Consider the following 11,144-nt stretch of genomic DNA (forward strand, 5'->3'; position numbering starts at 1 on the left):
GTCGCGGGAGCAACACCGAGGCTTGCGATCCCGTTGCCGGTCCCCGGTCCGGTACGGGGGCAACACTGAGGGTTGCGATCCGTTGCCGGACTCAGAAAAAAAACAAAAAAAAAAAAAAAAAAAAAACTGGCCTGTTTGGGAAATTGGCTATCTCTTTCTCCTGACTTTCCAAGTGACATGGAACTTAGTCTAAGTGACATGGAACTTAGCAGGAGTGACTCCACTTTGATCTTTAGTCTGGTCTGTTGAGGTCTAGTGTAAGAACTTAGTCCAAAACAATGGCCTCCAATAATTTTTATTTAGCAGGAGAGGCTGGCTGGTTAGCTCAGTTAGTTATAGTGCTGTGTAGATACTGCCTTGATACCCTTCAAATCTCATCAAGGTCAGGGGTTCAGTCCCCATACTAGCCAGCCACAAAAAGAAAAAGAAAAAAAAAAAACAGGAGAAAGCTAGGAAATTCATAAAAAGAAGGAACCTGAAGACTTGACTACCCCCATCCTTGGATCTGAGATGCTGGTCCTTTCACTGATAACTCATTTCCTATTCCCGAGATGTCGTCCCCATGTACCACTTCTGAGATTAGGGGAAGTTTTGAATATAACTAGAGCAAGAGAGATGAAGCAGCTATTCGCAGGATTTTACGAGCACATTCTTCCTATCGTTGGAGTGAACAGAACTTAAATTATGTTGGGACCTAAAACTGCATGGGCTCTAAAAGATATTAAAAGGACAGTTTTTTTCTCAGTATGCATTTCTGTGAGTTCCCTCTTTTCCCATGGTTATTTGATATTTTGAACCTTGATTATGGGGCAAGATGACATTATTTACAAAAATGTAAAGTTGTTTTCCAGCCAGCCTGAAGCTGGAGCTGCAGACTCTCACGTACTATTTAGACCCTGGGAAACCAAAAATAACACCAATAAAACTATGCTGATTCCATCCCTCCATCAGGACCCTGAGATAACACAAGGATGGGAACAGAAATCAGACAGAGCCTTGGCAAGACCTTGTACCTGGCTCCTTGCACATAACCCCTGTGGCTCACGTCTCTCTCCCTCCAGCTTTTCATTTCCCACTTTCCATTCCCTCAACCACCTCTTAAAAAACCCCTCAGTAAATCTGAGCGTTTGAGATGGTTTTAGTCTGGCCGTTCTCCCTCAGGTTTACCAAAGAGATAGGCTACCCTAACATCTCTCCCCAGGTCACAGGTCTTCCTGACTTCGATTTTCATCATGTGAATTTTGAGTAGTTTGCCTTTGAAAAGGGGCAGGCAACTGGACCTGTGCCTGGTAACACTATTACTATGGTATAGCTACTCCCTGGGCTAGAGACCCTAGAAATGGTGAAGAGGAGAAAATCAGAGTGGTGGATTTTGGACGTGGCTGGCGCCATTGTGCACACAATAAGCACCAGCATGAAATAGCCGCCAGCCTCATCTTCCACTCCAGCACCAAGCCCCTCCCTCCTTTCCTTTACAGAAGCCTCCTGACTTAGAAACAATTTTCCAGCTTCTGCATCGGCGCAGTTCTCCACCCAGTTACATCAACCTAATGGTCCCTCTCCCCATACATTTTGTGCCCCAAAGCTAATATAAACCCTCGCAAACCCATTGTTGGGGCTGCTCCCATTATCAGGGCAGCTTCAGGCTGCCTGCCACTTTGAGCACAGCCCGGCAGATTTTCTCCCTTTAATAAAGCTTGAACAGTACCCGGCATCTCGGCTCACTTTCTTTCATTTTGCTGAAACCCGGGAAGGGTTTTGGCCAACGTGAACGATCCCCTCTCTCTTGGGGTGATTGGCCCTCGGCCACCCTTCCCGGACCTTCTGAAACCAGATGCCTCTGGGACTCTCTCCTTTTGCCTTTTCAGACCAATGCATCCAACACCAGCCTCAATTCAGGGTGAGTCAGTGGGTCTGTCCTGCCTACTTCTACAGGTTCCCCTGACTACTCTCTATGACTTTGGTCTCTATTAAGCCAAGGCACCTAGCTGAGGGAACTCTTCTCCTGCCTCCCAGTTATTGAAGGACCTTCATTAGCAGGTCATGGCTTTTCTCTCAAAAAGAAGGTGGACAGCAGAGAGGAGGCTCTTTGTTGGCACGCTTCTTCTACCAGGGCTGACTGCCCTTTCTCACCCTCTAAATGGGATCCCCACAATCCAAACCTCTACGCTCTACACTCTTGGGCTGTCTTCTGGCCAATTTCTTGGCCTACAGGGAGACATTGAGCCTAAATGTCTCATTTTCTACTGTATTCTGTGCTCTACGCCTCTGTGCTGTCTCCTGGCCAATTTCTCAGCCTCCAGGGGGACATTAAAACTCAAATACCTCATTACAATGGATCCCAGTGGCCACAAGATGGCACTCGATTTAGACATTCACTGAAGCTGCAAAAGCTGTAGAGATTCCTTGTTCAGGCCTTTTCCTATCTCTGAACGCATTCTTCTCTCTGTCAAAACTGTCCTATGTCTCAAATTCTCGTAGCTCATGCTTGACCTCTCCCTCCAGACTCGGGTCAATCTTTGGATCCATCAGCTCTCCACATTTCTCTCTCTTCCCCACACCTGGCTTCCAAACACTCATCCTCAGCCCAACTCCTCCCCTTCTGCACCTTCTTCAGGTAATAACCCTGCCTCAGCTCTGGCTTTTTATAACCCTTCCTTGAAGAGGCTGGGATGGAAGGAATTGTCTGAGTCCATGTACAGGGAGCAGGTCTGGATGGAAGCTCAGGTACATGCTCAAAATAATAGGCAGCTTATAGGAGTTGTTGCTGTTCCTTGCACGGACCCAAATTGGAACTACCAGGCTGGCCACAGGGATTGAGATCTCTGGGATAACATGATCAAACACCTACTTCACTTCCTCCAAAAGGCTACTCACAAGTTGATCAATTATGACAAGCTTAGAGAAATCACACAGAGATTCACTGAAAATCCCAATGAGTCCCTAACCCACCTCTCTGAGGCTTTACATGAATACACATGTATAGATCCAAACTCCCCTGCAGGCATGGCCCTCTTACATTCTCATTTCATTACCCAATCAGCCCCTGATATTCAAAAAACTATAAAAGAGATCAGGCTAAATACCAGCTCCTGGCTAATGCCATACATGGCTCACATACTCCAAAGCTGGCTGCCTTAAGAGGCAAGCCACCTGGGAACTGCTTCAAAGGCGGTCAGCCAGGCCACTCAGCACAGGCCTGTCATAACCTGTCCTCACAGCAAACAGCCAGATAACTGGGGGATTGACTGTGCCACTCACCAGAAAGGGAGTGGCCCAGTCCCCAACCTACAGCCTTTGGCTTCACAGCCATCCCTACCGCAGCTTCCAGGCTTTGCCCAGGAGGAGGACTGATGATGCCCAGGGCCTGACGCCCCCACAGAGATCACCATGCATGAGCCCAGGGTAACTCACCTCATAGCAGGTAAGCCGATCTCTTTTGTCATCAATACAAGGGCTATTTACTCTACCCTTCCTGAATATGCAGGACCAACAACCCCATCCTCTATCACAATAGTAGGGGTCACAGGATCAGAATACCATCCATGGATCACTCAAACCCCTTTTCTGCACCCTACATTGCACCCAATTCACACACAAATTCTTAATAATGCCTCAATGCCCAGCCCCCGTACTGGGATGGGACATTCTTTTCAAATTCAAAGCTACTCTTACCCTAAAAACTAACTCCAGCTACAATACTCCTGTTACAGGTCACACCCAGACCTGGCCCCTGAGGCTTCCACCTTCCCCTCTCCCTCATACAAGGTTAATCCCTAGTATGGGATGCTTCTTCTCCCTCCATTGCTACACACCATTCCCCTATCCTTGTTAAATTGCTGAACCCCTCTTTGTTCCCTAATGTCCCACAGTACCCCATCACTAACAAACACCTAATAGGCTTAAAACTCATTGTACACTGGGCCGGCCCGGTGGCGCACTCGGTAGAGTGCGGCACTTGGGAGCGTGGTGGCACTCCTGCCGAGGGTTGGATCCCATATAGAGACCAGTCCACTCACTGGTTGAGCGTGGTGCGGGCGCGACACCGAGGGTTGCGATCCCGTTGCCGGTCGCGGTACGGGCGCGACACCGAGGGTTGCGATCCCGTTGCCGGTCGCGGTACGGGCGCGACACCGAGGGTTGCGATCCCGTTGCCGGTCGCGGTACGGGCGCGACACCGAGGGTTGCGATCCCGTTGCCGGTCGCGGTACGGGCGCGACACCGAGGGTTGCGATCCCGTTGCCGGTCGCGGTACGGGCGCGACACCGAGGGTTGCGATCCCGTTGCCGGTCGCGGTACGGGCGCGACACCGAGGGTTGCGATCCCGTTGCCGGTCGCGGTACGGGCGCGACACCGAGGGTTGCGTCACAGCCTACCCACTTGCCTTTCAATACACCCATCCTTCCGGGTTATAAAGCCTAACGGCTCATACCATTTAGTACAGGACTAATCCTGACACGTGCCGTTCCCAACAACTTACTTGAACAGTACTACCACAGGGTTTTGGGGATAGCCCCCACTTTCTGGCCAGGCCTTCACTCAAGACTTATCTGAACTTCCCCTAACCTCTAGCACTTTAATACAATATGTGAATGACCTCCTCCTTTGTAGCCCCTCCTATGAGGATTCATAGGCCCACACTGTTGCTCTCCTTAATTTCCTGGCCTCCAGGGGATATTGAGTGTCCTCCAGCAAGGCCCAAATTTCTTCTCCTTCAGTTCTAGAGTCTAATTTCTGAACTCCCTACTTCTATCACAAAGGGTGAAATCCTTTCTTTCTTTCTTTTTTTTTCCTTTTTGTCTTTTTTCATGACCGGTAACGGGATCACAACCCTCGGTGTTGTGCCCGCACCGCGCTCAGCCAGTGAGCAGGAACCGGTCTCCACATGGGATCCGAACCCTTGGTGGGAGCGCCGCCGCGCTCCCAAGCACCACACTCTACCGAGTGCGCCACCGGGCTGGCCCTGAAATCCTTTCTTTCTTGGGGCTTGCAGGATATCCTCACCTATGGATTCCTAACTTTGGCATGCTAGCAAAATCACTTTATGGGGCAGCCAATGGGGTTCCTGCCATTCCCTTAGATACCACAAAGCCCATTAATTCTCCCTTCCAGTGATTAAAAGCTGCTCTCCTCACAGCCCCAGCTCTATCTCTCCCAAACCTATCTCATCCTTCTATCCTATTTGTTACTGAAACCCAAGGACAGATGGTCGGGTTTTTGGGACAAGAGGCAGGCGATATTCCCTCCCCAGTTACATACCTCTCTAAACAACTACACACCACAGCTCGAGAACGGGCCCCTGTTTATGGGCTTTGGCGGCAGCCACCCTTTTAGCACAAGAAAGCTCTAAACTAACTTTTAAACCTTCTCCCCCTGAATGTGATTTCTCGTGTATTCATTTTGGCTCATCCCTGACATCACCATCCAGACAGATGGGACTGGGACTAACTTCAGCCCCCCCCCCCTCAGGAAGTGCCCCTGCTCCCATAGGGCACTAATTGTACCTTTTTAATTGGGGCAGGGATCCTTCCTGCAACTGGAACTGGCATAGTGGGCCCTGCTACTGCTTCTCAATTCTATCAAAAAATCTCAGAAGAACTAAGCATAGATAGCATCTCCTCCCTCCAGTGACAGGTCACCTCACTCGCGCCAGTTGACAGTCACTTTACAGAATTGTCAGGCCCTTTACTTCCTTACAGCCAAGAAGGAAGGCACCTGCCTCTTCTTGGGGGAGGGATGCTGTTATTACATAAATGAGTCCGGGGTGATCCAAAACAACTTTAACCATTTCACTGAACCCTTGGATACCCTGGCTTATGCCCCTACTAGGACCCCTAACTGTGCCTCATTCTACTTTTTGTCCCTGTCTCTTTTGGTGTTTCTCTAATTTCGTGCAGGAATGTACACAGGCTTTCACCAACCAAAAAGTCACCAAATTGTTCCTGCAAGGAGGATATCAGCTCCTCAGAATCAGCAACCCTTCCCCAGAGGAATACAGTCTCCCCACACGAAACCAATACCCTGCCACCTTGTTTTACCCGCCAACATAAACCTTTTATTTTTTCCATATCTTTGCCCATCTCCAGCAGGAAGTAGCTTCAGAAGAATAAGACCTCTGCCCTTTTCCCCTTTTTCCTATACTTAAAAGGCAGGAATAATAGATCTGCAACATAACCAGCACCATTTTAGACAAGCCCAAGTACAGAAGGGCGCTGCCCACCTCCTCCCCTCTCCTCCCCTGTTCTCTTTTACAAGAAGCCTCATGGTTTTGGAGAAAATGAAACTTTCGGCATTTCTTCATGCGCAGAACTCTCCATTCCCATGACCTAACTCAATCCCCACCCTGGAATTATGCCACCCAGCTCTTGGCGCCAACATACCAATATAAGCTCCACTGCCCTATGTTAGGGGCTGTCCCCCATTTTCAGGGCAGCCCCGGGCTGTCTGCCACTTTGAGCACAGCCCGGCAGATTCTTTTCCTTTAATAAAGCTTGAATGGTACCAGGCATCTCGGCTCACTTTCATTCACAGGGCACCTGGGCTTCAGATACCAATCCTTCTTTAAACCCATAAAGGTGAATGTCAGGCTTGTGGTGGCTGTAGATTCTGCCTTGATGCCCTTCAAATTGCAAAGCCTTGTTCTAATTATAAGGTCAGTTCTAACCACATCCTCCACATAGTTCTGGTTTCTCATTGATTGCTTTCTGTGTTTTTTCAAAATCCTCTCAGAGCTCTATTCTTTTTTTTTTTTTTTCCTTTTTGTCTTTTTTCGTGACCGGCAACGGATCGCAAATCCTCTCAGAGCTCTATTCTTTTTTTTTTTCCTTTTTGTCTTTTTTCGTGACCGGCAACGGATCGCAACCCTCAGTGTCGCGCCCGCCCCTCACTCAGCCAGTGAGCGGCCGGTCTGTATGTGGGATCCGAACCCTCGGCGGGAGCGCCACCGCACTTCCCAAGTGGCGCACTATAGCAGTGCGCCACCGGGCCGGCCCCTAAAACTCTTTTTAATGAAAATTTTCAAACATAGAAATGTAAAGAGAATGGTACAATGATTTGCCTATGGCACAACTCAATTATCAACTTTCTGCCACTCTACAAGTAGTTTCCATGAGGCAGAAACTATTTGTTTGGTATCCCCAGCACCAACTAAAATGTCAGGGTCAAGGGCACTTAAAAAATTATTGCTGACTTAATCCACTATGAGGATAATCGTTGGGCTACTGTGCTAGATGTTGCAGGAGATACCAAGTCCAATTAGACCCAGCCCCTGCCTCCAGGGAGTTTATAATCTAGAGGGGAACTAATGTACTCCACATCACAGTGGGCAAGAAATACTTGCCACAGTTAAAGTCATGCTGACTGCTTTTACACAGAAAGTATCTAGGTGTCCATTTACCGGGGCATGACCAAAATTCTAATTTGGTAGGTAAGTTAATCTTCCTATCAGAAGGAAAAGACTCTTATTTTCCTCATCTCTGCAAGACAGCTGGCAGCAACACAAAGGCTCAGATAAGAGACCAGAAAGCAGAAGGGTCAGAAAAAAGGAAAGAGAATCCAATACCTGGGGAAATAGGCATTTCACAAGAAGTATCAACGTGAGCAAACCTCTCCTGAAAGAAGGTGGCTGGCAATTGGATACTTAATTGTTGATCAATTGCAGATGGGGAGATGGGGAGATGTATCTACCAATATAACAAGGGCTCTGGTACCCCAAGTTATATCCTAGCTTAGGATGAATGGGACAGGAACAGCAAGGTCACAGAGGAAGTGAAGAAATTTTCACAAGACCCCAGCAAGGAAAGAATTACAAATTACTCTAAACCAGCCTTTAGCATGTTGAAAACAGTTTTATTCAGGACTGGCCAGTTAACTCAGTTGGTTAGAATGCAGTGTTATAACCCCAAGGTTAAGGGTTCAGATCACCATACTGGCCAGATGCCAAAACATAATAAAACATTGTAAAAAAAAAAAAGAAAATTTTATTCAAGTTAACTCTGTGTTAAGTTGTATCCTTTTCATAACAGGGTGTGAATTCATTCTTGATAAATCCCTATCAAATATGCCTTTAACGAGGCTTATTTCTGTCAAGGTGTGCCACACACAGTACTAAGACATGTACACACACAGATATAAGATGCCCACAGAAGATACAGGCAAAGTATTATGGAAGCTCAGCGGAAAAAGAAAGTTTTGTTTCAGCTCGTAGAATCAGGGAAGTTTTGTGGAAATGAGTATTTCAACTGGTCCCTGAAAGATAGGCAAGATCTAGATGTGTATGGGGGATCAGGGAAAGACATTTCTTAATCATAGTTGTCTTTTGATTTGTTTGTTATGGTTGTTTGCTTTGTTTTTAACACAAACTCCATAACATTTATAAATTCATAAATTGTGCAGTGTAAAGTGTATACAATGGTTCTGATATCAGTCTCTATTCCTCGTCCCTTAGAAACTGGTAATAACCCTTAAACAGTGTGGCTAAGAGACTAGTTTGGATACAGTTCCAGATCTTCTTTGTGCCTACTCTGGGCTTGTTTCTACCCTGTTTGACTGGGATGTTTTCTGGAGTTTTCAAGAGTTTTATGTTTATGCATTTGCTCAAAGTTCAGTCTATATTGGGGGCCGGGCCGGCCCGGTGGCGCACTGCTATAGTGCGCCGCTTGGGAAGCACGGTGGCGCTCCCGAATTGTATTGTTTGTCCATTTTTTAATTGTATTGTTTGTCCATTTTTTAATTGTATTGTTTGTCCATTTTTTAATTGTATTGTTTGTCCATTTTTTAATTGTATTGTTTGTCCATTTTTTAATTGTATTGTTTGTCCATTTTTTAATTGTATTGTTTGTCCATTTTTTAATTGTATTGTTTGTTTTCTCATTGTTGAGGGAGTTTTGTTTTTGTTTTCCAAAAACATGAGATTATATTATACATGTTTATCTCTATCTTGCTTTTCTTACTTAACAGTACATTATGGAAATCCTTCCAAATCAACTGGTATAGATCTAACACATTTTTTATCACAGCTGTGTAATATTTCATGGTATGAATAGTCTACAGTTTATCAAAAATTCCCTATGAATGGTTATTCCCCTTGCATCTGGATTTTGCCATTACAAATAGTGCTGCAGTGCACACATGTGTGTTCACACCCTCACACACTGGCACTTTTATTTCTATATGAAAGGAGGATTCAGTTGGTGATTAATTTGAAACCCAGCTCTTCGCTTCTCATCTGTGTCACCTTTAGCAAGTCACCTGATCTCTCTGTGCCACAGGTTCCTCGTTACTCCCTATAAAACAAGGATAATAATTATAATACCTCATAGGGTTGTTGCAAGAATTAAATAAGATATTACACTATTGTGTGTGAAACAGAACCTGGCACAAAACAAACACTCAGTATTACTATGAGATAGATTCCTAGCAATGGGATTGCTGTAAGGGTATGTGTATTTTAAATTTTAACAGAGGTTTCTGGGTTGCTTTCAAAAAGGTCAACAAGCTTCATACTTCCACCAGCATGAAAGTCCTTCCTTTCTATATCACTATCAGCAGTCGGTGTTACTACCCTTTTTAATTTTTGCCAATTTGATAGGTATAAATGACAAAGTTTTACTTGAATTTTCATTTTGCACATTGTTGAGAAGAAGAGCATCTGTTTATAGGCTTTCTTGTCATTTAGATTTGCTCTTCTGTGAATCGTCTAGTCACATCTCTTGTTCATTTTTCTATGTATTGTTTGTCATTTGTTACCAAATTGAAAAAGCTCTTTAGATCTTATAGCTCGTAACCCTTATATGTCCTGTATATTGCAAAAACTCAGTATATTAATAGTCTTTTGACTTTGCTTATGAAATCTTTTTCCACACACAAAAATTTTTTTTGTATTATTAAATCTGTAATTTTATAGCTCTTGGGTCTCCTGTCTTGATTTAAAGGTAGCTTATATGTACAGATGCCTAAATTTTCTTCTATAATTTTTGTTGTTGTTGCTTACACTTAGGTTTTTAATCACTTGAGTGAATTTTTTGCATGTACCATGAGTTAATGATCAAACTTTATTTTCTCTCCAGATAGACAGCCAATTGTTCCAGTACCCTTTACGAAATCGACCACCTTTCTTCAATGAATTCAAAGAGCATTTTAATATATTAAATTATCATATGTATTTGGACCTATTTCTGTATTCTCTATTCTATTCTCATATATTTTTATTACAGAGGTTTTATAGTATATTACAACATCTGTTAGGGCTAATCATCGCTATTCCTCTTTTTTGTGGGGTTTTTTTTTTTTGGCTATTCTTTAACATATTTTCTTCCACATAATCTTTAAGATAATTTTATCAAGTTTTATAGTATATTACAACATCTGTTAGGGCTAATCATCGCTATTCCTCTTTTTTGTGGGGTTTTTTTTTTGGCTATTCTTTAACATATTTTCTTCCACATAATCTTTAAGATAATTTTATCAGATTAAAAACACTGTTATGGGCGGGCTGGTTAGCTCAGTTGGTTAGAGTATAACCTTATAACACCAAGGTCAAGGGTTTGGACCCCAGTACTGGCCAAATGGCAAAAACAAAAACAAAAACAAAAAAAACCCTGTTATGAAACGTCACAAAGTTTGAAACTATGTCCAACAAAGTATACATATGTATTTATATACACAGTATACTATCTTCCAAAGGTATACACACTATATCTTTTTTTTTTTGCTAAACCATTTGCAGTGCAAATATTCTAATACATCGGTAGTTTTATTTCCCTATATATTCTAATACACAAGTAGTTTTATTTCCATATAATTGGCAGAAGAGATTTAGAATATACAAGGTATATATATTTCAATATGCAAATGTAAAAAGAATATCAACAATGTGTGAATCTTGGTTGTTCATTTGTTCACTTGAACTATTCTTACAGCATTTCTGGAAGTTTTAAATTCTTCAAAATAAACAATTTGGGAGAAATAAAAATAATAAATCATCTGGGAGTGTAGATGCAGGGTAGGCAAAAAAAAATTAGCCATAATTTGATAATTATTTAAGCTGAGTAGTGGGGATATAGGGGGTTATTACACCACACTTGGTAATTTGTATATTTTTAAAATATAAAAAAAGTTTCCATTTTAAAAAATTTAAATGGGAT

This window comes from Galeopterus variegatus, unplaced genomic scaffold (genome assembly GCF_000696425.1).
Source record: "Galeopterus variegatus unplaced genomic scaffold, G_variegatus-3.0.2 Scaffold2832, whole genome shotgun sequence".
NCBI classification, from domain to species: Eukaryota; Metazoa; Chordata; class Mammalia; order Dermoptera; family Cynocephalidae; genus Galeopterus; species Galeopterus variegatus.